This window comes from Anas platyrhynchos, chromosome 4 (genome assembly GCF_047663525.1).
Source record: "Anas platyrhynchos isolate ZD024472 breed Pekin duck chromosome 4, IASCAAS_PekinDuck_T2T, whole genome shotgun sequence".
Lineage (NCBI taxonomy): Eukaryota > Metazoa > Chordata > Aves > Anseriformes > Anatidae > Anas > Anas platyrhynchos.
Window position 1 is genome coordinate 31,733,511 of NC_092590.1, and position 26,189 is coordinate 31,759,699.

General features: G+C 37.2%; 1 protein-coding gene across 8 annotated transcripts in view; it reads left to right on the forward strand.

The window, feature by feature from the left end:
• Positions 1 to 26,189, forward strand: part of FSTL5 (follistatin like 5) — a 407,458-nt gene that overhangs the window by 110,996 nt on the left and 270,273 nt on the right. The window contains exon 1 of one of the 8 annotated variants that reach the window (XM_013096664.5): positions 9,915 to 10,215. The exons of the other annotated variants lie outside the window; for them this stretch is intronic. The gene's annotated coding sequence lies outside the window, so the exon portion shown is untranslated. Of the gene's footprint in view, positions 1 to 9,914; positions 10,216 to 26,189 lie in introns of those variants that run through there. 8 annotated transcript variants of the gene reach the window in all.

Here is a 26,189-nt window from a genome sequence, read left to right on the forward strand (position 1 = left end):
TTGCTCCTTTTCATGGTATTTCTATTTCCTGGACTCAAATGTCTGAGAATCTTTTTGGCTGTAATCCTAACTTGCCATTTAACCTGTTTGGCTGTTCCACTGGGCTTCCTCTTAGGGAATAGCTTTCTTGAAGATAAGCCTCTGAATCCTGCATTTCGGTCCTTCATCCTCTTGTCATCTAATACTGTTTCTAATACTGCCAATTCAAAATTGGTTCAATTTACCTCCTCCACACTGTTCTGTCTAAACTGCAACTTCAGATTTTTTTCTCCTCAATCATCCCTCAAGATTGTGGAAGACACAAACCCTGCTTAACAAAGCTCTTGAACCCCTCTGCTACTTTTTTTTTTTTTTTCCTTCCAGTGTAAGCTGTACATTTAATGTTCTCATTGCTTCCATATTTAGTTCCATTGTCTTGCATCAGACCAAGTTTTGCGTTTTTTTTCTGCACAAAGTTTAAGGTGCAGCCTTTCCTATCACTAAAATGAAGTTTCATCCAAACTTTTAATTACCTAAATGCTATTTTACGTACAGTATAGCTTCATCTTTCTATAGCATCATGCTTCTTCAACAAAAGGCAACAACTCTCTTCTAAATATATTGCTCCTACAGCCTTTTTTTCAATGTCATCCTCCACTTCTATTGCAGCTTTGCTTTTATTTTTTACTGTTTGCTTTTACTTGTAAGACATCTACCATTCATGTGATTGTTTCCTATTTTGCTTTCAGTCAGACTCTAGCTTGCTTGCTATTTTTTGAAACTAACATTTGTAAGATTCTTCAATAATGTTTTTCACAATAGTGATTCCTCTAAAAATATTTTTCAAAGTTATCTCAAATTACCCTTTAAAAGAAAAAAAAAATATTGATTCTGTTGTTGTGGTGTTGTCTATAAAAAGTTTGGAGATAACTCATTGCTGGTCTAATTAATTAACTCTGCTTATCATGCGAAGCGATATTGTTTCGTTGTAGTATCTTCCCTGTATCCGTCTGCTGTATTTTATTGAAAGGAAGGCTATTTTTTTTGGCATGAGACTGTTTTCTATTTTTGTTTTAATTGTATGATGGATCCTAGGCTAATAGTTAAAGCTTAGTTAATCTTAATTATATATAAATATAGTAACTATAAATATAAGCATACAGAGACGTTATCTTACCCTACTTCCTTCTGTACACGTGAAGAGCTAAGATCTTAATATGAGCAAGAATTACATTGCAAGTAAAAATAATTTCTATAGGAAATGTGTTAGTTGTAAAAATCTGAATTTATGTAGTGAACAGGACAGCGTGATTACAGATGGTGGAAGGAGAGGGTTTTTGTGTTTATCAGTTTGGTCACTGCCTTGGAAATACTGTTCTGCCTCTGCTGTGCTTAGTAAGTCCCTGAAAACTTAAAGATCATTAGCAATTACATGTGCGTTATTGTTCAGATGCCCAATAGAAAACAGCTGAGGCTGGACTTTAGATGTAGTGAAAACTCAAAATTGCTTCAAACTGGAGTGAGAATTGATGGGAAACATGATTTTAATGTGTGGAAATGCTAAGTACCTTGAAGAACAGACAGTATGTCTCAGAGCAGGTGTCTATAAACTAATGGGCATTTCTGATTATTTTCAGAAGCAGTGTGTATCTTTGTAGAATTTAGGTGGTTCATAAATAGACCTGGAACTATAGAAGGTAGTTTTCAGAAGTAAAATACTGTAGATATTAACCTTCCATACTCACTGAATAGGGAGGTGCTAGGAAAACCAATTGTGATCTGTGTGAACAGAAATTGTGCTAGAATTGTATAAGTTCTCAGAAAAGTGCAAATTAAGTATACATATTGCACCTATATTTCTAACCTTGTGGTTTAGGTAGCAAATTAGTCTTTTATTAAAACATTATAAAATAATTTTATATGAATGTCAGTTGACATCTTAAATACCTAGTAGTACACAAGTAGCACCTAATATGTTTTATAACATATGGCATGGACTGTGTTAATTCTGAAACTTTGGAATGATATTGACTTCCTGACCGAAAACAAATGCATGTTTTAGCAGAAAAACAAATGTGGAAGTGTTGCATGTATTTTGATCCTATTCCAAAATGTTGACAGTATGACAGTACTGCATATATCTTTGGACTTTTTTAGTGAGAGAATTCTGTGCATGTAAATTCTGTAGCACACATTGAGCAAGTGAGCACAGCAGGCATATTTTACAGTGAATATATAAATAGTTTTACTGAATCCAATGTTATTAGAGTATATCAAGCAAACAATACCATTTATTTTAAAAGTGCGGCTGTATTTTTTTCTCATCTCTCTGAAGTTCAGTTGTACGTCTTCATGCTCAGATATTAGATCATCACTACTGATGATATGTAATCACTACCTTTAAATTCACACGTTGATTGATGGGAAGGATTATCATGTGATTAGGAGTGAATAAGAAATGGCAAACTTCTGTTCCCAGCTTTGCCCTAGATTTCCTTTTTGACTGATTGAACAACTTAGCCTCTTGGTATTCTTTTCATCATTTAAACAAAAAGAGGGCATTATGTTTTCTTTCCTTGTGAAAGCATACAAGAGTCATGTCTCCTGTATTCATGAATGCTACTAAGGTAATCAAACCTATGACGAGTATAAATACATAAATATCATGTATAGTGAGTTTGAACGATTGATTTATAGTTGCTTTTGAGAACATAATAAGATTTTTTTTTCCTGGCATTTTTTCCTTTAAATTTTATTATATTCACATAAGACTGGGTAATCCATTTTAAACAACTTCCCATAAATTCACAATGAATGAGGAACAGGAACCTACTCTGACCATTTCTGACTCTAATAAAAGCTATATGAGTTCCAGGATGTTCTGCAGGACACAGGGAAAAAAAAAAAATTAACTGAATATTTAACAAGCTGTAATACTTGTTTGCTTCTTCTTTGTCTCTCTTTTCTCTCTCTCTTTTTTTTTTTTTTTTTTTTTTTTTTTTTTTTTTTTTTTATTCTCTCCCCTTTTTGAGGAAAGCATTTGGAGAAAATTTGATATTTTTGACAAATCTCAAATAATACTGTACTGGTGAAAATAGATTCTACATTTAATTGGATAGTATATCATATGTAATTAAAAATCTGTCATTTAAAATTAGCTAAGTTTTGGAGGAGAATTAGCTGAATCTGGAAATGGGTTCACTGAGATGTGCAAGAACTGTAGAGTTTCAAATAACCCTTTCCCTTCTCTCATACTACTTACCACCATATGAGGTTGGTGGCAGGAAAGAGGTGCTAGAGTTTATATACTGATGTATGAAAAAGGAGTAGAAATGTAACAGAATTAATGCAAAATACAAGCCTACAGTTTAAGTTTTATTCCCATGAACTACATCATTGGGAAGAAGTACAAAGATATCTTGTTTGCATTAGGATTTGCTGATATGAGACTGGCACACTTAGCACTCTTGCATTATCCCATTTCTCTGTACAGCAGCAGTAGCAAAGTGGTTAAAAACCAGTGACAAGGGCAAAAGGAGAGACTGGGATGCAAAGGATGAAATTTCTATGTTCCTTGAACTTGTTAGCTTTTCTTTCATTTTATTATTGACTCAGATTGTCTCCCCAGAGAACACCATAACAAAGGAGGATTCTGACAGTAGGACTGTGGACTAAATGATGCAAACGATGAGATTGTTGCCTTCTGACTGAAAAGCGTACTATACTCTTTACTGTATCTAGCAGTTGCAATATCATTTTGAACCTTTGAAATTTATCTGCTAAAGAAATGTAATCTTCTGCTGTATCAAACTCGCAATCAGTCAAAATATTTGCCTCAATTAATATTTAGTGTGCTCTTCTGTGACAGGCTGATGACTCTCAAAGAGAGACAAGGTAAGATGTGCCTATGAACCTTACGTTATTCTATTCTTGGACTCTAGAACTGTACAAAGTGTCTCTTACCTCATACTGATACTACTTTTCATAGACCAGCTTGCTTCAAAGTCAGTAAGTGTATTCATTGCAAGAGTAGGTTCCATTACATTCTTAGTACAGTTTGGGATAGAATCAGATATGTGATAAGGCTTATGGTTAGATTGAATTAGGGGTATGTATCTGTGTATATTCATTTAGACCTGTGTTCCAGACCTGCAATCTCTGTTCTGGTTGGCTTACTTCCTAGCAAAACCCAGATGAAAGCAAGTCATCATGTTCTAACTCCATGACGTGGAATTACGACAGATGAAGGAGCTTTCAAATTGCAGGAGACATGGTTTTCTACTTCTGTAATGAGTGGACGATGAAAGGCGACAGACTATATTTGAGTATGCCTTATGTTTGAATGCTACTATGGAAGTCTTCATGGCCTCAAAATTTCTGTGAAGATTCATTCCTACACTAATACACAACACAAACAAACAGATGATATTTTAGGTTTCAGATTGTTGCTATAGAATATTTTTATATGTTGTTGAGCCAACAAATCCATTTCTGCTCAAGGGAGAAAAGTTACCTAGTTACCTAAAGTATAGTAACAGTGGATACTAACTAGTTGTCAGACTCTAGTTATGTATCTTTTTGTTATGTTTTTGTTATGTTTTTCTTTAAAAAATAAAAAATAAATCCAGCTTAGTGCAGATGAGGCTGGTGTAGGATGCTTCCTAATTCATTGACAAAATTTCAAAAGCTATCATTTATGTGAAGAAAGTCACTTTTTTTTTTTTTTTTTTTTTTTTTTTAATTCTACTGAAAACTAGCTAGAACTAGCATATGTCTCCAGAATCTCTGCATGGGGCTTTGAGGAAATGAGTTGCATAACAGAGAATGTTCCAAGTTAGCAGACTAAATCATGGCAACTGTGTAGAGATGTCAAGATTATTACTGTAGAGTTCCATAAGTAAAATTCAAAATAAAAAGGATCTAAATAGGTGAGAAAACCAACTTTATCGAAAAATAAGTCTAATTGAAAAACTTCATCATTCTTGATAAAGCCTAATTCTTATGTGATGGATTTCTGTTTTTTAATGAACTTTTTCACATAAAATAAATTTTCAGTTTTTTAGATAAAAACAGCATAGTATTTGCAGTACGTATATAAATATTCAAGATTGAATGAGCTGGCAAATTATGAAATGTAGAGTATTAGCTCTTTCATTTCCATCAGTGAATGCTTCCAGCTGTGAAGTTATCAGAATCAGTGCTAAAATATGTTTCACTGTTCACTTTAAAGTTATGTTCACTTTAAAAGCTTTGGTCAATCTATTGAGGACTGTTCAGAAAAGAAAAATGTTAGAATTAATATTCTTGGTTAAATCTGTTTACAGAAAAAGAACCAACGCCTTCTTCCCTATCCTTTCCGCAAGCTCCAATCTGTAGAGTGCAATACTAAGACTGTCCAATAGATGCCCTAAGAGATCTACCACTAAGTACTGAAACCAAGTATCTTCAGCTTTGTGTGTGTAATAGAATCTGTTATCTGCTATCAAATGGTATTATGTTTTCAGATTTCAGTGATATAGAATAATGGAATTATTTGATCCCAAATGAAGTTGAAAAAAGCTGAATGATACGAAATTAAATGTATCCTGATTTCTCATTTATTTTGAAATAGTAATTTCCAATGTGGATATGAATTCTGTAGTGTATTACCTCGTTACTGTTTAATCAGTTGTTACTTTATATTCACAAGACGAGAATGGGAACAACGGCATCTTGTCAGAATCATTATCATTGCAAAGTTGCCACACATTGAAATGAGCCTATAGCATTTACCTAATTAGAAATAATGGAGAAATCTACATATCTAACATCAGAATCTAGGCTTTCTCCCCCCAGTAATGACTTTACATCCATTGCCTTGTGAATTATTATTTTGATGCATTTCAAAGATAGATTCATTTTGGGTGAACACTAGATTATTGCATATTCCTTTTATTTAAAGCATTTAGTCACTTTGAGAGAACTGACTTTGGGGAAACATGGGGAAACCTTAATGTGCCTTGATAATTCTTGTGCAATTTGGAAGATCTCCTGTGCCAGATGGTTGGCACAACCTCTCTCCAAACCACAAGCAAGTTAATTTTCTTCTATACCATTTGCCATTGTCTGTCATTCTGGTGCTTATGATGCTCTGCTGTTATAAAAGCACCAGTCCAGATCTCAGTACACTTTATTGTGCTTTTTGATCAGCACAGAGTTTCTAGTGGGTATATTATCATCTTTCAAATTCATTAAAACATTAAGCAGACATTGAGTGTATTAGACCAGCAGAAGATGAGGGAAAGATATTTGTTTCCAAACTTTGTGCTATGTGTGAGAGAGCAAGATTGGAGGATAATTCATGGCATCTCATGTCAGGGCAGGCTGAGAGTTCTCTTGCTGTCATTTACTTCAAGCTAATCAATGATCTTCACTAGCAACAGCTGCACGAAAGGGGCAGCTGTCTCCTTCCAGTTAAAAAAAAAAAAAAAAAAAGGATTTTTTTTTTAAAGTAGAAATGAAACCCTGCAGAGGGCACTACTTTGTACTTTTTATACTTTGAAATAAAAGTTATTGCTTAAATTTTAATTTAAAAATGACTTTGGACATTAAGTCACAATTAGAAGTATGTCTAAAGTTTTGTGTATTCTTGATTCAAAGAATACAAACATATATTCTATATTCTTTCTATATGTTTATATACAAATATAAATTCAACTTATTTTTTCAGTCTTGTGTTCAAGTCTGTCACCTTAGCTGTGACAACAAATGGTACTTGGTAGTATCAAGTTTTAATATCCTGAATTCTCTGGTAATTTGATAATGCTGTTCATGTGAACTCTGTTCACTCTGAATGTTTAAACACGAACCTACTGACAACGAATACCCTATAAGAAAATAAACTGTTGTTGTACTTACAGGTCGTGAGTGGTACCAAGCCATACGGAAGTCCCTAAAAAAATATTCTTTTTTTTTTTTTTTCTTTATTGATTGATAATACAAGAGCCCAAACACAGAAATAATTTTAAGTTGCTTTAGAAGTGATACCACTAGAAAAGCTAAGAGAAGAAAAATATCCACTTCTGAAATAATGTATTTACTCTCTGCATTCATTTCTCATCCAAAGCTGTCTACAAGGTAAATAATTCTGGAGGAATGGCTACTTGTGGTAGAAAAGCAGATCCAAACTATTTAGATCAAGAAAATTACTATTGCTCTAAATTGAGTGGGTAACAGATAGGCTGTAAATTACGAGAGCAAATGTTTTGGACAAATGCTGAACAGCTCGCTGAACAACTTTCATTATGTTATTTGCATTGACTTCCCCTTAATATATTGAGACTTTGATCTTCTCTTTGTCTTGCATACAGTTTCCTGCTGTATTGGATCCTGTATTAAACAGAGCCTCATAAATACAAAATAGAGAATCTTTATTATTAACAATGATAGTCTTAACAAGAATAAAACAACTTTGAAGTTCCTCTGTGTCTCCCACCTTTACAAGGAAACCTTAGTACTTACCATATGCCTTCTCAGCTGCCAGTGTAAGAATGACAAATGCTTCAAATAGAAAAATTAAAGTAGGAAAATGAAAGCCAAACATAACTAAATGCTGTGCCAATGGGACTCAGGTATATGAAATGGTGAGAACTGTGTGGCATGCTACATGGGATCTGGTAAAATATTGTCCTAAATTATCCAAACTGATGTTATGGAAATCATACCAAACATCAACAGTCTCTCCAGGCTACCAATTAATTGCTAAACACAGAACATCTTCTCCATTGAAGTAGTGTACTTTGGTCTGCATTGCAGCAAGTGAAGTAATACTTCATTGTAACACTCTGTGAACTAAAATGTTTCAACTGAAAACAGGAATAATGTGATGTCTGGATCACAAAATAATGAAAAAAGAAATGTTAAAGTTCATTCAAATATATGTATTTGCAGAGAAATAGAACAAACCACACAAAATGGAGCTCACAAAGAATATTCATTGAGTAGAAGGTAGAAAGCTGTAGGGTAAGAATGAAAAAGATTTATTTTCTATCAGCTGTCTATGATAGCTTTATACGCAGAGCTGAAGTAGAGGAAAGAGTAGAAAATGCCTTCTGTACAAATACATCAATTAAATAGATGTTCTAGTTCATAAACTAGCTGTGCAAGTGAGCTTCCAAAGAAGAAAGATGAGCATGATGAGACAAATAGATTCAAAAATGTAAGAACATCCAAGTACCTTTATATGTTATACTCTTGTATAATTATTTATACTCATATTTAAGAGCCTAAGCCTCACAAAATTTTGAGATTTTCAGAATTCTTCCTAGAGTCTTCCTTATGTTATCTTTGGGGTTCTTTATGTCTAACAATTTGCAAGGCCAACTTGTCAGACTGATTTACTTTGAGTACTGCGCTAGTTGGGTTACATAGAACATTTCAGTACTTGTTGATGGTTCATTTCAGGCACTTTCATAAGGGCAAGGGAGAGTGAATGTGCAAGGTCCCTGTTTGCCCTTTTGAGATTTCAATTTCTATTCACTTTGGAACCAGTCATTTCCAAGTTTACCGCTGTCCCAGGAGAGCTTGTGGTGCACCTGTGCTAGTAGGAAGCAAAACAGACTCAACATCAGCTTTATGCCCCCAAAATTGTTATTAACTAGTGAAATTTTGTTCTGTTTTATACCTTGCAAGTAACCTGACAGGGCTAGAGAGTGGAAAGAGGGAAGAAATCAAACTAGTGGTTCAGAAATGTTAGCTGGTTGCCGGCCAAGCCGGCGTGATAACTGGCAATTACAGAAGGTGGTATCAGTGAAAACTCTGGCTGATTTGGCTTTATATTGTACATTTTGTGTGTAAAAGTGTAAAGTTAATCATGTTTCTTCTTGAAGTACCATGACCTAATTAGCAGTCCAATAAGAACTCCCTTATGAAATAGCGATAAGGAAATGCAATCCCAAGCATCCCATTTTGTTATTTCTTGTGTTAACTAGTTCAGTTCTTTAACTGTGTGACTTACTTGGTTGTGTTTGTCACCATAGGTTTATTCCACATACAGATGCACATAGCATGTGCATCTAGCATCTAGCATGCCAGCGTAGATCAGAACAGCTGACCTCTGTCTGTCTTACCCTAGTCACGGATGATTTAAAGGCAGTTTAATACTTTAATCTGTAACACGTTTTCCCAAAAGGCCAGAAGCAGGTAACCTGTAATGCCTCAAAGAGTAGATACTTAATTTTCATAATGACTTCACATTGAAGATTAAGTAGCTACTCTTTAGAAGTGTTGGAATGGATGATAAATTAATTTGAAAGTAATAAATCAGATAACTAACTGGTTATCTCACAATAAAAAAAGGGCCGAGGGAGACTTCAAACTATTGTTATTTTGCCTGACGTATAGTTATTTATAATTTTTAGGGTATTTTCTCCGTGTTGGTGGTTTGTTCGTCCCCAGGTGCCTGTTCTCCACCGTACAGACGAAGGAGATGGTGATAGGGTATACACGGCTGGGATCCCCAGTCCCATCTTCGGGTGCTTTTCCCTCGCGTTCCGCAGCTGGCGCTGACTCGCGGGGGCAGGTCCGTGCTTTCAGCAGGGGCTGCCGGGGGGGAGCTCAGCCTCAAAACTCCGGCAGCCAACTTGCTAGGGGCTGCAGGGATTTCTCGCACGGAGCCTCCGGCATCCCTGCGCGCTCGGCCGGTCCCTCTACCACGGCTTATCAGCACCTTACCGCCCCCACCCCGCCGTAACACAGGCAGGGACCTCCGCTTGAGGCCGGGCGGCTCCGTGTGTCTCCCTGGTCCCCCCGCATCTTTGCGCGGGGGCGAGCGGCGGGCGCGGAGCTGCGAGCCGAGCCCCGCGCCCCCTGCAACAAAAGGGGGCGGGCGGGCGCCTTGGGGGGCGGGCCGGGGGCGGGCCGGGCCGGGCCGAGCTGAGCGGCGCGCTCTGTCGGTCGGTCCGTCCGTCCGTCGGTCGGTCCGTCCGTCTGTCTGGGCGGCGAGCGCGGCCGGTGCTGTCCGCGGCGCGGCGGGTGCTGAAGGGCGGGCGCCCCGCGCCGGCGGGCTCGGGCTCCGCGCCGGCAACTCGCCCCCGGGCCCCCGCTCGCCACCACTTTGCTCCCGGCCGGGGAGGTGCTGGGGCGCTCGCGGGTCTTCCGCGGGCACCCAGCGGCTCGGCTGTTCTTTTTTTTTCCCCTTCTTTTATAATTGTATTTCGATTTTTTTTTTCCTCGGGGACTTAGTGACTCCGAGCTAAGGTAAGCGGTTCCCTTCCTCCTTCTCGAGTGGTAGCGGGGTGGCAGCGGGGCGAGGAGCTGGCAATCACTGGCACGGCAAAGTTGGGCGCTTGGGTCAGTGTAGAGGCGACGCTTGGGAAAGAGGCGTGCAGTTTTGGGCAAGGAAAAAGGTGCCGTGAACAAAAGGTGCACCTAGGAGAAGTTGGAGGCTTATTTTTCCGTGAAAACTTGCTTTCAGGGTAATGTTCAAATGTTTGAAAATATTTTATTTTAGAAATCTTTGCTGCTTTAAGGATGTCAAAAGGCATTACAGAAGCTGCTCTGTATAAACACTAGTTTTGGGGCATGAGAAAAGCTCTAATTGATTCTGTCTAGAGGAAGAAGGGATATGTAAGGTCATTCTGGGAACTAGAGAGCAAAGTAGGAATTAAAGAGGATTTAAAAACACAGCCTCATGCTGCTCTGTGCTTGTGTGCGTGCTGGTGAGTGTGTAACACAGAAGGGTGGTTTTACCTCGGTACATGATTAACAATTTAAGGCTATAACGCTGGGCACTTGTGAAATAGCCTCCTGCTGAAAGGGATCAGCCCCATCCCTGTCTCCAAGGTCAGTGTGTGCAGTGTGGCGTGTGTGCCTGTGAAAGTTGTGGGTTGTTTCCTCTGGTATGGACCGAGGAATGGCAGGCCTTCCTCCAGACTGCACCAGGTGTAAATGTGAAACTCTGATTTAATAACGCAGTATTATGTTGCATTATAGGACTGCTGCTCGTGGTAATTGAATGGAACTGGAAAGTGTGGGCACATGAAATGTTTTGCTATTCCAGCAGTATTTAACCTTTCACAAGCTTAGCAGGGCACTCAGGTTTCATGGAAGGGATTTCTGCCCCTTCTGTGAGCTGTCAGACTTCTGTGCACGCAGGGACTTGTGCACACACAGAGCAGCACCAGGCAGGGATTTCTGCACACACAGGGCATAGCAGCACCACGCAGGGGCTCCTCTTTGAGGTGAAGGCTGATTCCAAGAGGAATGGGCTGCTGCTGCTTGTGCTGCCAGTGCTACCAAAATGACTGCACAGAACAGGAAAGCAAATGAGGTCCTCAACCTGGATTTTGTGGCACTATGTATTACTTTATACTCTTGAGGCTCTGGTAAATTTCCTTTAGAACAATGACCTAAAATATTTGTTTCTTTGCATAGTTGTCTTGTCCAAGAACTAGCAGGTGTAGTAACTGAAGTGTGAAGTAACTTCTGTTGGTGGTAAGAAGCTGATCAAAGATTGTTTCATGTTGTGACAGAGATTTTTACTCTACTATCATTTATTGAATGTTAAGGTAGGGTGTTTTTACTGGATATTTTTATCAGTCAGAACTTAAGGAAACCATTTGGCAGCAGCACAGAAATACTGAGGAGTAAAGTTGAAAGCAAGAAAATTGAGGAGAAGGTAGTTTAGGTTGCAAAGATTTTCATTAAATTTAAGTTGCATTAGGAAATACATATGATATATTTCCCTACTACGCCCTCCTCCCCCCCTCCCCCCCCCTCCAGTTATAAAGCAGCTCTCATCTTCCTCTTTCCAAAAGGTAGGGCAAGATAGTTTATTACACCAAACATGCACTGGTTATAAATCCTCACTAACAGTCTACCCATTAACTAAGACAGATCTTATCATCTGTCGCTGACACAAACTTGCTTTGAAAATGTTGTGATATAAATATAAATAATGGTACTTTGCAAAGTAAAAAGATTATAGTTGTTTGCTTTCTAAAGTAGACATTTGAAATGTTTTGTAAAGGTTAATTTAGAACCACGTGGTGAAAGCATTCTATTAACTTTGAAAAAATCTGAAGAAGTATTGCCAAACTTTTGATGTTCATCTGTAAACATACAGGGCCTGAATCTGCAAATCCTTGTTCTCTTGAGTAGTCTTTATTCATATACATAGTCCAGTTAACTGCAAAGGGACTGCATCCATTGTTATATTAGTAAAAGTCATTGGTCTTGCTGAGATCAGTCATTTTACCAGCATCAATCAGATGATAACGTTTGAAGCTAAAACATTAATTCGGCACTTTAATTTATATCTTATATCTGATTGTATTTTCCATGCAATGCTTTGTCTCAGTTTCCATTTGGTTGCTTTATTTTATAAATCATGTTTAAAAAATGGAGCTTTGAAGTGATAGGTAGGCTCTCAAGGAAATAAAATGGCACCACTATACTTCAACAAAATGGTTTTCTAAATATACATGTACATCAAGTGGAATTTGTACACTGTGGTCCATAACTATTTTGGTCATCTGTTGTTATTAGAGAAAGTGTTCAGACATTTTATGACTGTTTTCAGTAGTAATCATGCTCAAGCATATTTATGTACTTGGAAGGAAGTGTGGAGTTCCAGGATCTTTAACAATAATATTCAAAAGTTGAAGAAAAGTGGGTGCTAATGGCTTGACTAAATAGGTGTCTGCAAAACTCCTGCAAACTCAGGAGGGCTGTTGTCATAAAATTGGTATTTGGGGAAACCCACTGCTGAAGTAGTGCTTTGTAGACCTTGCTTACACTGACCTGCAGACCCACGTGTGCATGTGCTGGCACCTGCTTACCGTTACTGATGACAGCACCATGCTCACAGCCTTTTAGGAGTTCTGAGCTTCTGTTTGGTAGTGGGTCACCTGGGTATTTGCTGGGCTAGCAATTGGCTTTGAGAGTAAATGGTACTCAGTAAAAAAACAACCCTTACAAATGTTATGTTCTTCAGTTCTAGATGTGTTCTAGATTTATCATATTATGCCAGTTTGTCATTCTGATTTATTTTCGTGTGAGTTTACTCAATAATACTCAATATTTGTTTAAAGAAGGAAGACTATTCAACCCTAAGAAATTAAATTTTACAATTATGTACGTTATTTCTCTACATTTATATGACACTTTTTTCCTTGGAATAAATTTATGCAGCTCTAAGCTTTTTGTATAAAAATTCAGAAAATAACTTTTGCATCACTTTTCTTTGACTTTTGGAGAATGTAAAGTTCTAATGAAAGCAAGGTTATACTCGGCTAGTGTTAGCTTCAAAGCTAAATGAGAAGGTGGAGCTCTGATACAAATAGTTCTGTTTTTTAACAGTCCTGAATTTGGCTTAGAAATTTCTAAGGTAAGAGGTCAGAGGAAACTTAAGTTACTAATTCTGAATATTTTTCTTCAGACTGGCAAATATTGTGGGATAATCCAGGACATTAAACATTTCAGGAGTGAATCACAGGTACAAGGGGAAGTAATGAATCAAATACCACTCTTTACTTAGTTCTTCTGTTTTTCTGAGTGTTAATTATTCAGTGTAGCTTGGCCTATAATGTGCTATAATTTTAAAGCAAAGTAAGATTAGCAAGTTTTTTTTTTTTTTTTTGGATACATAGGGAATAGCTGTCAACAAATCAAAAGTCTGGGAACTTGTTTTTCATAAGATATTATACATATTTAATAAAGTGTGCTTTTCCTGCCTCTTGATAGACAGAAAAGACAAAGAGTGTTCTTATATTAGTATAAGAAGTGTACATTTAAACTGTATAATAAAAAGATATCAAGAGGGCTGTGGGTTGAGTGACAGTTATGGTTGCCCAGCACCTTTGAAAACAGTGCTGTATGAAACTACCCTCATTAAGATAAAAAATTAAAATAAGCCGGGAATAAAGTTCTACCTTCAGAGGAAATGAACCCACATCCTAAATCTTTTTTGTGCTATTTTACAAATTCTTTGGGTTTGTGGTTAATAGAGTAAGCTCTAGTTACAAAATCTTGTTTTTTAACAAGCAGGTTTTGTTCCTTTCCAGTACTTGTATTTATTGGCACATGTTTTACCAGAACAGTTAGGACAGGCCAGTGCAGATAAAGAAATTTCTGTACAGTTATTGTGGCAGAACTGTGAAAATGTTCCCCATTTGCCATCATCCCCTTTGTCATTGGTAACCCTGGTTGTTCTGGCTGAGAGATGTAATGAATTGAGTTGAAATAAGCCAAACTGTTGTGGTCCAGCCAGACATGCTTCCTTTACAAGTGGGTATAGGAACTACTTGAAAATACGTAGTTGTTACTCGTTTTCAGCTTGATTTGATAACAACATTTATGTGGGAATTTACCCTTACTACTCTAGAAATGAAAATAGTTAGTCTGTTTAATTACACTTTATACATTCCCCAAGTGAAATCAGTGGTCAGTTATTTGGCTGCTTTGCTGAATTGTGCAAAAATCTCAAGAAAATAATAAGTTCTAAAGAGTTAAATGAGGGGAGAGTTGGCAATACTTGCATTGATTGCTTGAAGTAGGTTGAAGTTCACAGTTTATTTGCATTTGAATTAATTGAGATTAGAGTCCAGCAGTGCTTTTCAGAGCAGGCTTCAGAAATACTTTTTTTGTATAATAAAGTACTTGAAAATGTTAGTTGGAAGATGATGGAGGATATTTAAAATACTTTTTTCTTCTTTTGACACAGCCAGCCTTTTTTCCTCGTTTTACTTAAAGTTAGGCTTATTGTAATTCTGAAATATTTTTACCACTGAATGGGTGTTCTTGTGTTAAAAGCCACTATCGTTTTCAAATCAGCATATTAAAAGCTTTCTGAAACAATTTTTAGTTTCTTCACGAAGAAGTTATTAATAAGTTTAAAAACAGTTCATAACATGAATCAGATGCAATGTAATGGAAATCATCACTCATAAGAAAATGATTAAAAGAAAATACAATTTTGTTTCCTTTAGTGACTGAAAATTGTACCACCAAATTATAATTAAATAAATAATCGTATAGTTTGAGTACTGCATTTGGTGGTAGTCATGTGCTTACAGTGATAACAAGAACCAGGTTCTGTAAGGAGCAATGTAAGCACTGGATGCATGAAAATGCTATGATGATACCTATAGATATCTTTAGGAAAAATATCAATAAACTTTAAAAAAGTAGGCAAAACAAATGAAAAAAAAAATTACTCCTTATATCTGGTCTTACCCTCCTGTGCTTCAGTTTATACACGTTGTCTTCTGGTCTCTCTCCAGCTTATAAATTACTTTCATGCATGGAAGCCCAAAATAACACAGAGCACTCTAAATGTGATCTAACTCGAGATGTTGAGGACTGCTTAACAGAAAAGACTAGTATCTGCTGTCTCAGATTCTAGATTCTGGGTCATTTTAGTGATTTTTTTTGTCACTTCTGCATCACCTTTTCTATCAGAGACTAAATTTTCCCTTCTAAAGGCCTGGTTTGAGTCTTAAGTCAGCAGAAAGCAGAAACCCTCATGATATTATGTGTGTAAAGCATCTAGGTGACTATTCACTTTTTTATTTTTATTTTATTTTAGTGTAATATTATTGAACTTGTAGAATCTGAGATCAAGTATCTCTGGTAAAGGCAGATTTTCTCTGTGTTGTTCAAATATTCCTCAGTTCTGGTGAAGGTTCTGAAAGTTGTCAGAAAGACAATATTTCCAAACATGTGCTTAGTTAGCCCTACACGGGATTGCAGGGAGTGCAGAAACTGATATTAGAATGAAATAGCTTATTTTAACAGTGAGTCCTTAATTTATTCTTCATTCTTGTTCAAGATGATACCATAGAATCATAGGATGGTTTGGGTTGGAAGGGACTTTAAAGAGCATTTGGTTCCAACCCCCTTGCCAGTGGGCAGGCAAAGCATCTTTGGCAGTGGTGGGATGACTACCAATCATCATCTGTATTAACAGTGGAAGGTCCACAGAGAAGGAAGAGAGGCTCTTCCAGACAGTACTTTTGGCATGTCCTTGAAAATGGAATTAAGTTGCATAGGTTCTCTCTCTCCTTGCAGCGGCAAAGGTTAGCCATAACCCAACCTTCAATGAAAAATACATGTTTTCATTCCTGAGTGATAATTTTCAAATAGAAGCACAGTTTGTCACGTTGTTCTCCTGTATTGTCAAATCCTTTAATAGAGATTATTCTCATTCAGAATAAACCATGAGACGCACACTGCCAGATCATGGTGTTTTGAAAACTGATCATATTTTGTACTTATTTCCTATGCCACAAACCAATAAACCTCAGCTACTACATCAGAAAGATAAAACATTAACTTGCAAAGTTTTGGTTCTTCAACATACATATTACATACGTATTATATCTTTCTCTTCTGTGTATAGTACCTTTCAATTCTTAGGTAATTCAGAAGCCTAACTATAACTAGTATTATAGTAGTATTTAAAATAGAAAATGATATTTATGTCTTATTTTTGTTCTAGGCTGTTTTTGATAAACAGGAAAAAGTCTTCTGTACATTGATGCATGGGCTGATTTAGTTCTTTTGTTGGGACATTAAAAGAAAAAAACAACAACAACACAAAAAAACAACAATATCACTCCTGAGATTTAACTTCTGTATTATGCAAAGTATTCTTCAAACTGGAAACTGTTTTTCAAGCAAATTGAAACTGTGTTGCTTAGCTATAATTACATTTTATTCTACTGTCTAATAATAGACCAGTTCTCTTCTTTTGTGCTTAGAGAATTGTCACAAAAATATTTGGAACAATCTACACTTGTATGTTTTGTTCCATTCAGTGGGGGAGGTGTTGCTGCACTTAGGGGTTTTCATTTGAAGAGTGCTTCCAGCGTCATATCTTAAAACTGGTGCCCTCTATGAAACAGAAATCTAATGTTTTAATATATTTGTGTTCTTTATATCTTTTCAGTGTGATACTCATATTCATCTACTGCTGTAGGCTCTGAGTAATTTCTTCCATGCATAAGTAAACTTCAAGAGTTTCCATGCTTGTGTTTGCATACACTATGTATGTTTTAACATAAAAAGTGAATAAAGCTAAACTGAAGATTTGGTTCATATTTTCAAAGCCTTAGAAATGAATAGGGAAAGTAACAACTGTCCCCTCCCCATGTTATCATGATTTCTGAGGTATAACAGCTCTCATATTAACAAAAAGATGTATGTTAAAGTTTGGGTTATAATTTTATGTCTGTAATGCTTTAGAATGTTTTTATTAATTTGTGTACTGTACCTGACTCCTTCATGAACTGTGAGAAGTAAAATACCTAACAATTTCGGTTTTATCATTCTTTGTCTGTTCTGTCTGTAAGAGACAAAATGCAGTGGATTAGTCTTGTAGTTTTGATATGTGTACTTGTTCCTGGAGTTACCATGTGCATAAAGGTTGAAAAAAATCTTAAAATTTCAATCATTAAACTCTTAGTGGTTAAAATGTAGGCAGGGAGTCTTGTCTATTTGTTCTTTTTCTAATAGAGTGTGAACAGTAGATTGCATCCATGCATAGAAATTCTGAATTCTAAAAATCAGTTATTTAAATATTAAATGGGGTTATTTCAAAAAGAGCCACAACATTGTATATATAAAATAATCCAAAAATCATTGATAGCTTTTTAAATAAGGTTCAGAATGAAGAGTCACTTTAAACTTCCCATACATCTGAGATTCTAGAGCTGCAGATTATCATTTTGATTTTCAGTATCAATTTTCTAACTCATCCTGCAGCAGAGAATGCTGTGGCATATCATTTTACATCCATTAATATCTCTTTAACGTCAAGTTAGGTGTTTTTAAGTAAGGAAAAGACTTGGTAATTTTTTTGGTTCTTTAGCATTGGTTAACCATTTCTTGCTGGAACTGGATTTTTGCAGTGACTGTTGAGGTCTGTTGATTTACTAACCATGGGTGTTTAGGGATGGCAAGAAGAAACACTGTTTCCTGTGAGCAGTTATGGCTGTCACTCCTGTCAATGAGTACTTAGGGAAAAGTAGCTCCTCAGCTTATTTTGTTGTGCATGTAAACCAGGTTTGTGAGTCTGTTGGCTTATCACTATGCAATTTTCATTGCTTTTGACTAGTGTCTGTGGCATCAGTTCTATCACAACCCTGTGCTAACTGCATCAGAAGTATTTGTGTGGGATGGATGTAACACATAATTTTATTTCTGGCATTTATGTCCAGCAGTAATTATGCCCTTCTGTTTTTCGGTTATCTTTTACATCATTTTTTTTCTCCCCCATATTGCTAGTCATTTATTGAACAAATGCCCTTTCTCTGAATTGATGAAATATTTATTTATTTATTGCATTAAGGGTTGTATTTTTAGTGATTTTGAAGTTTCAAACATGTTCATCTTGCAGTCTTTTATGGAATACAAAAATGTCAACTGTAAAACTTCAAGCTAATAAAACTCCTTTGACTAAGTTAAACTGAGATACAAAGGAATACAGAAGCGCAGTCAACACAATGCAAAAGCTGAATAAATATGCAAATATGAAGTGAAGGTTAATTTAATTTACAAAGATGAGTGATAAAAGTGAGGCTTTAGATCTGAAGTTTCAAAATTTGAAAATGATGCATCTAGGCCAATATATTCAATCTCAGATTTGTTAATAAGCATTAGTGGATGAGATACAGTCCAGAGAAGGGTTTGCCCATATTAAATTTTGTGCAGAATTTATTCTACTTTAGAAATCCAGAAAGGAAAAAAAAAGCTGGTATTATCACTGTGAAAAAATGCTATCGTTTTTTCAAATGAAGTACCTTTTGAGAAGTGTTACCCACAAATTTGTTATTCAATACGTTTTTGAGTTTGCCTAATTTCTCAAGGTTATCAAGAAATGAAGACCAGAAAAGAAAAGGCTGTGCATTCCAGGAGCTGGACAGTAAGAATTCTGCTACCCCTTTTGACTTGTGCTATTATGAAAGTATACCCAGAGGAAGCTACATAGCTGCTCACAAATAAAGGGTCAGAATTTGGCAGAACTACGCTTAAAGAGTGTAGTGGATAGGGAAGACAGAAATCAAAGAATTGTACATAATAATTGTACATTTCAAGGAAATAATCCTTGGAAACCATTATTTTATGGATGTTTTTTTTTTTTCCTCTCAATCCATGATAACAGACTGCCATTTTTCTCTTCAGCAGGAATTCAATTTTAGTGTGAAGTAGCTAGGCAGAAGACACAAGCCTTCGGCATATCTGATTAGCTATCTGCTAGATATCATAGCATCTGCTGAGAGAGGAAAAAAAAAATCATAAAATAATCCTTAAAGAAGAACATAACTAATGACTTCACAACAGTGCCTCCCTCTCCAGCCCCCCATAAATAAGGTATATATAATAACCAGTTATCTATTTTCTTTAAAGTCACAAAAGTAGTCCACAATATCTAAACTTTTGACACTGTGGCTACTTTTCCTTCTCCCAGTTTCAAATGGAAAAATGAAAGTGTAATTATTTGCGGAAAAATAAAAGAAATAAAAATAGATGTGTTCCCAGACTGATGGAAAAATGGTGTGGTTACATTTACATTATTATTTTAGCGGGTTTACATCAATGAGAGTATGAGGATAAATCAGACACCATATGTGCAACTCCACACTTAATTACACTTCTGTAATGAAGACTGTGTCATTGTTTTGAAGTTTGCTTCCTCTTTATCCTTGCACACATGTTATTTCTGGCCATCTGTAGGAACTATTATAAAATCAGAGTCAGTGGGCAACTCTAACAACAGAAGGATATTAATGGTAAAAATCTGTATTACAAAGGAAGGGTAATATATTACTGGATGCTCACAGAGTGCTGTTATGACCAACATCAATATCCTTTTGTTATGTAACAAAATAATCATAATAACAAAAAACAGCACCTAGAATGTTGCTTTAGAAGGGATATTTACAACTTCAAGATAAGCTAATGTCGCATAGTAAAAATAAAACTTTGCAGAAGTCATTTGCAGGATGGAAATATATTACTTCTGTCAAGATGATTCAGACTGTCCCAAAAGAAGAAAAGTCTTTTTTCTTGCTCATGTTGTATGGTCAAGTTTCTAGTCACAACAGGATGAGGCAGATGCCCATATATTATACTTGTTTAAACAACATTTCAATTACATTTTGGGTATGGTGATTTAAAGTGTATTGTGCTCACTTTGACATAATAGGGCAAGAAAAGCAGTGAATCAGAGAATAAGTTATATATTTTTACAGTGTAGCTAAATAGATAAGTCCTTATTGGACTCTGATATCTATCAGAAAAAACGAAAGGTAAAAGTATTAGTCCATATTTATTCATCATTTTGAAGACAGTCACTAAATGGAATCAGTGGAATGATGTAAAAACGATCTTTGTCTAGTGGAAATGAAGAAGCTTTTCCTTTGCTGTGTGAAGATATTGAGAAAATTGGTGTCATATACAAAACTGTGCAAATAGCACATACCACATGGTGTATATACATGTATATATAGTACTGCTTGATCTTTCTTTTTATTGAACAATGGTGTTCATATGAGTAAGTGGTGAGTTAGAATAGGGAGCTGATCTGGACAAAAAATGAATGTTTTCCTTCACTGTCCCTACCCCTCAAATGGTTTCCAATTGGAAATTGAATTGGAGTTTCAATTCAATCATAGCCTAAGATCAGCTTAAAGCTAGCACTGAACTGCAACCAAAGTTTAAAAAAAAAAAAATCAGCTTTCTTCAAAATTCTGAAAAACTGATTTAAACTAGTGGGTTACTGTGGACGCATAGTAGGTTATAGAAATAATTATCCAGGATAAAAATAGAACAGAATGGAACAGTCCTCTGACTTCAGACACTGACCTGCATGTAACTACTTTTTTATTATTATTTTTTTTAATTCCTGATTTTTTTTTTTCCTCCAAGGACATAATTTTAAGTTTTCCTGTCAGGACTTCTGGTGGGATAATTTGTCCCTATAGCATAAATTCAACTGGATGATGATAGTCTTATGGGAATGTTATTCTAGAAAATGACTGCTGGAGAGCAAACACTGTTATAGCTACATTTATCCTCCCAGGCATGTTTCTGATATCCCATTGGGGGGGGGGGGGGGGGAGGAGGAGGAGGTAGGCTGAGAAGGGTTTTGACTAGCTTTCTACAAAATGGTATTTCTGAAATAATTTTTAGATATCCACTTTCTAGATTTGCATCTCCCTTGGGCTTTTAGAGTAGGTAAAACTAGAGTTAGAGTGAAATGTAGACCTAAATCTAAGCTTTCTTTCATGGGTGATGGTCAAAGAAGTCAAGCAAGTTTGGATATAAGAGACAATTTTAGAGTGTTTTAATGAGAGTATTCTCTTTTTCTAACATGCATTGAATGATGTCATACTATGCACTCAGAACCATGGGCAACTGAGAGGGTGTCATAGTGCCGAGGGCAATGACTAGGCAGCAGTATGTTGTGGCACTTTTTTATGTGGTAGCTTAGTTTGTCACTTGGAGCTGGCTCTAAGCTTAGGAGGCTACCCAAAGCAACCAGCTATTAGGGGAGAGCAGCGATGGCTCTCCTCCTGTTTTGTTTCCAAGCATTCAGCCTGCAAATTGCAGACCGACTGCAGTGCCAGAACTGAGTGTTGGAAGTCATTTATTAAGGGAGAAATTAGGAAATATGAGCAGTATGCCCTGCTATGAGGAATGTCCTCAGTGCTCCCTTAGCACCACTCCATATCCCCTCATCTCCTGCCCCATGCCAGCAACAGGAACAGCAAACCACATTCTTCAGTGTCGTCCCCTGGGTTCACTGCCTTTTTTCCTTCTTTAACACTCTCCTCTGGGGCTTTCTGTTGTTATAGGGTAAGTTGGTTCCAGGTCTTATTTCTGGAGAAGTTAAAGATAGAAGGCTTGACCTGGGTTTGTCATCAGCTGTGCTTTAATGTGATCTGTGTGCTATCTTGCTCCGGAGGACAGGAAGTATTATCCCTTCTCTCCATTGAATATACCTGGCATAGAAGAGATCTACTGGAACTCAGGAGAAAAAAAAAAAAAGTTTATGACCTTTGGAAGAAGTGGCAGGCTACTCAGGAGGGATACAAAGATGCTGTGAGGTTACGCAGGGAGGAAGTTAGAAGGACTAAAGGCTGGTTAGAGCTTAACTTGGATGCTACAGTAAAAGACAATAAAAATGTTTTTGTAAGTACATAAACAAGAGATGGAGGACCAAGGAGAATCTCTATCCTTTTTTGGATGCAAGGGGAAATACAGTGACAAGGGATGAGGAAAAGGCTGAGGTACTTAATGCCTTCTTTGCCTCAGTCTTTATTAGTAAGACTAATTCTTCTCAGGGTGCACACTCTGCTGAACTGGAAGACGGAGGCAGGGAGCAGAACAAAGCCTTTATAATCCAAGGGGAAAAGGTTAGTGACCTAACTTAGTACACTACTTGAACACCTACAAATCTATGGATTTGGTTGGGATCCACACAAAGGTTCAGAAGGAGCTGGGAGAAGTGCTTGCCAAGATGCCTTCAATAATTTACCAGCAGTACTAGCTAACTGAGGAGGTCCCAGTTGACTGGAGACTGGCAAATGTAATGCCCATCTACAAGAAGGACACGAAGGAAGATCCAGGGAGCTACAGGCCTATCAGTCTGTCCTTAATGCTAGGGAAGATCATGAGTGGATCATCATGAGTGCCATCTCATGGCATGTACAGGACAACCAGATGATCAGACCCATTCAGCATGGGTTTGTATGAAAGGCAGGTCCTGCCTGACTAGCCCGATCTCCTGGTATGACGGGAGGACCTGTGTAGTGGATGAGGGAATGGCTGTGTATATTGTTTACTTGAACTTTGGCAAGGTATTTAATACTGTGTTCCGCAGCTGCCTTCTGGAGAAACTATCTGCTCGTGGCTTGTGGATGGGCATATGTTGTGCTGGGTAAAAAACTGGTTGGATGGCAAGTCTCAAAAGGTCGTTGTGAACAGAGTTAAATCTGGATAGCGGATGGTCACAAGCCATGTTTCCCAGGGCTCAGTATTGGTGTCAGTTTTGTTTAATACCTCTATGATCGTATTGATGAAGGCCTTGAGTATGCTCTCAGTTAAGTTTGCAGATGGCACCACGTTGGGTGGGAATGTTTATTTGCTCGAGGGATCTGCACAGCATGGACTGATGGGCTGCATCCAGTTGCATGACATCCAATGCGGCTCGTTGCCAGGTCCTGCACTTGGGGCACAACAACCCCATAGGGTGGTATGGGTTTTGGGAAGAGTGGCTGGAAAGCTGCCTGGCAGAAAAGCACCTGGGAGGTGCTGGTTGGTAGTCAGCTGAACATGAGCCCACAGTTTGCACGTGTGGCCAAGAAGGCCAGTGGCATCCTGGCTTGTATCAGAAATAGTGTGGCCAGCAGGATGAGGGAAATGATTGTCCCTCTGTACTTGGCAATATTAGTACAGTCGTCATATAGTACTGTTCCTCTGTACTAGTGAGGCTACACCTCCAGCCCTCGGCTCAGTTTGGGGCCCCTCACTACCACAAGAATATTGAGTTGCTCACGTGTGGGCACAGAAGAACAACAAAGCTGGTAAGGGACTGGAGAGCAAGATGTCTGAGGAGCACCTGCGGGAATTGGGCCTGTCTAGCCTGGAGAAGGTGGAGGGGCTGATGGTAGGCCTCTTTGTTCTCTACAGCTACCTGAAAGGAGGCTGCAGTGAGGAAGATGTCAGTCTCTTTTCTCAGGTGTCTAGTGATGAAGGAAACATCCTCAAATTGCATCAGGGGATGTTTAGATTAGATATCAGGAATAATTCCTTCATGGAAAGAATAGTTAGGCTTTGGGACAGGCTGCCTAGGGAGTTGCCATCCCTGTAGGTATTCAACAGATGTGTGGACATGGCACTAAGGGATGTGGTTTAGTAGTGAACTTGTAGTGTTAGGTCGAAGGTGGGACTTGATCATAATGGTCTTTTCCAACCTAAGTGTTTGTACAAATCTATACAGAATGCTTTATTTATGCAATTATATTCTTAAGATGATGAAGATGAGAAAAGAAAGATGTATTTTTCCCCTTCCACCTAAGCAGGGTAATCCTTTTCCACCTTGGGCCAGAATGAGAGATTTTCAGTCTGTGAGAATGATTATGTAAGGCTGATTAACAAGAGAATGATTAATTAAAGACAAAAAGGGGGCTTTATTTCATCTGAATAGCTTTCATTGAGGCTCTTTTCTCTGCTTAGTAGTGACGTAAGATCTGGAAGAATCTAAATGTTCTCTAAAGAGTTCTCTGATTGCATGGGGTGTTACTCAATGAGTTGGGACCATTTTTTCTGCATATGTCGTCTCCTACAAGATGACTAAAATGACTTTCATAAATACTTTTTTTTTTTTTTTAATTCTCTGTTTTGGTTATTTTGTGATGGTTTTTGGAAAACCTACCTTCTGTTTAACAAGAAAAGTTTCAAATTACTGCAGTGTAGTCATTCTGAAACGTTCAGGATACAGACGGACACAAGAGAAGCTCTTTCAATTCTGACTGTGTAGGGATGCTTACCTGAGTCAGCACTGAGGATGCATTCATGCAGACAGTAACTGATTCATCAATAAAGGGTCTGTGTGGAGTTTAAGTAAGCTGAACTACTTTGACATTTGTCACCAATTATGTGATAAGCATTTGTGGCTGATCAGTGGGAATGTGCTGCAATGTTCGGCAGGGTCTCCTGGATCTGCTTTAGAAATTGTTGGGTGTCCTAGACAGTTTTAGAGTCTATGTGGTTGACTCAGAAATTGGGAACAGTGGCAGGATGGGATGAAAAAGGGAGCACAAACATGTCTCAGGGAGGTAGAGTGATTACATGAGGCTGTAGTTTCAGAGGGATCAACTTATGTGAGAAGACATCCTCCTGCTTATATGCGGTTCACACTGGATGTGAAATGTGTGCGTGGTAAAAATAAAATAATTAAATCTTAGTGTTTTCTGGCATCATGACTTTGTTCCAGGCAATTTTACAGTGAGTTTTCCTGCATCCCTACTGTATAAATAAAACTGAAGATATGTACCTTTTTTTCTGCCTTTCCAAAGCAAATAGATAAATATATACTTAAATTTATAAAATAATTGTGTTCTGTTTCTTCTTGTGTTTGTTTATTTAGTTCAATGAATGAACACAATTTCATCTTAATATATTTATGTTAATAAGATGGTGGTGGTAGGGGAGAGACCAAATTAATTCCTTTTACATACTGACTGTTTCATCACCACATACTGGCTGCTCCTTAACTTTTGTTTTATAATGTGCCCATTCCATTCTTCTTAGAAATGACAATTATTTTTTTTTTTAGTTGATGAACCATAAAAAATCTTACTTGTAATCCATCTTAGCTACAAGCTCATAAGGACAGTGTTTTATGTTTTACTTGCTGTCAGATTTCCAGCATCCATTTGGAAGGGTTTTGACTAGTAGGTGTATTAGAACACTATAAAATCAAACTCATTAAGCCCTTTAAAATAGCGTAAGGCAGTTAAAACACAGTAGGAAATGAAGATTCTGATTCTTATGAATGTGATTCAGAGAATAGAGTAAGAGAAACGCATTATTTTATTGGGAATAGCTCTGTGAAATTTGAAGAAGGCTACAGTTCTATGAAATATTAATATAAACTACAATGATGCAATAAATTTGCTATAAGAAGGGGAACATAAATGACAAAGCTCTGTGGGAAAAAAAAAGTTTCAAGTATGACAGTCCAGGGTGACTTTTTTTCTTTAAAACCTCAGAACTGTGTGTGTTTGCTTCATACTCTACTGAGTCTATTCACTGCACATAAGGAGAGAAGGTTCTTATTTTATTCACGTGGACTTTCATGTCCAAGTGAAACAGCAAGTCTAGTAGATATCAGAGATTCATTTCAAATTGAGGTCAAAGGCATATCTTCAAACTTGTTCCCGTAGTATCCCCAAAGAATGCAGCTAAGCTGACAGGTTCTGGACACTTCCTCAATTGATAGGTCTAAGAAAGCTCTTGACTGACAGAACTGCAATTTTCTGTACTTCTTTCTGACTATGCTGAATTCAGGCTCATGAAAAAAGTTGACCTTTGTGGCAGTAGAATAGAAAGAGAGACGAGTCACTATGAAACAGGAAAGAAGAGAAGCAAAAAATCTCCACAGCAGATAAATTAAAAAGGAAAAAATACCTACAACTATTTTAGCTGGTAAAGTACAGAACAGT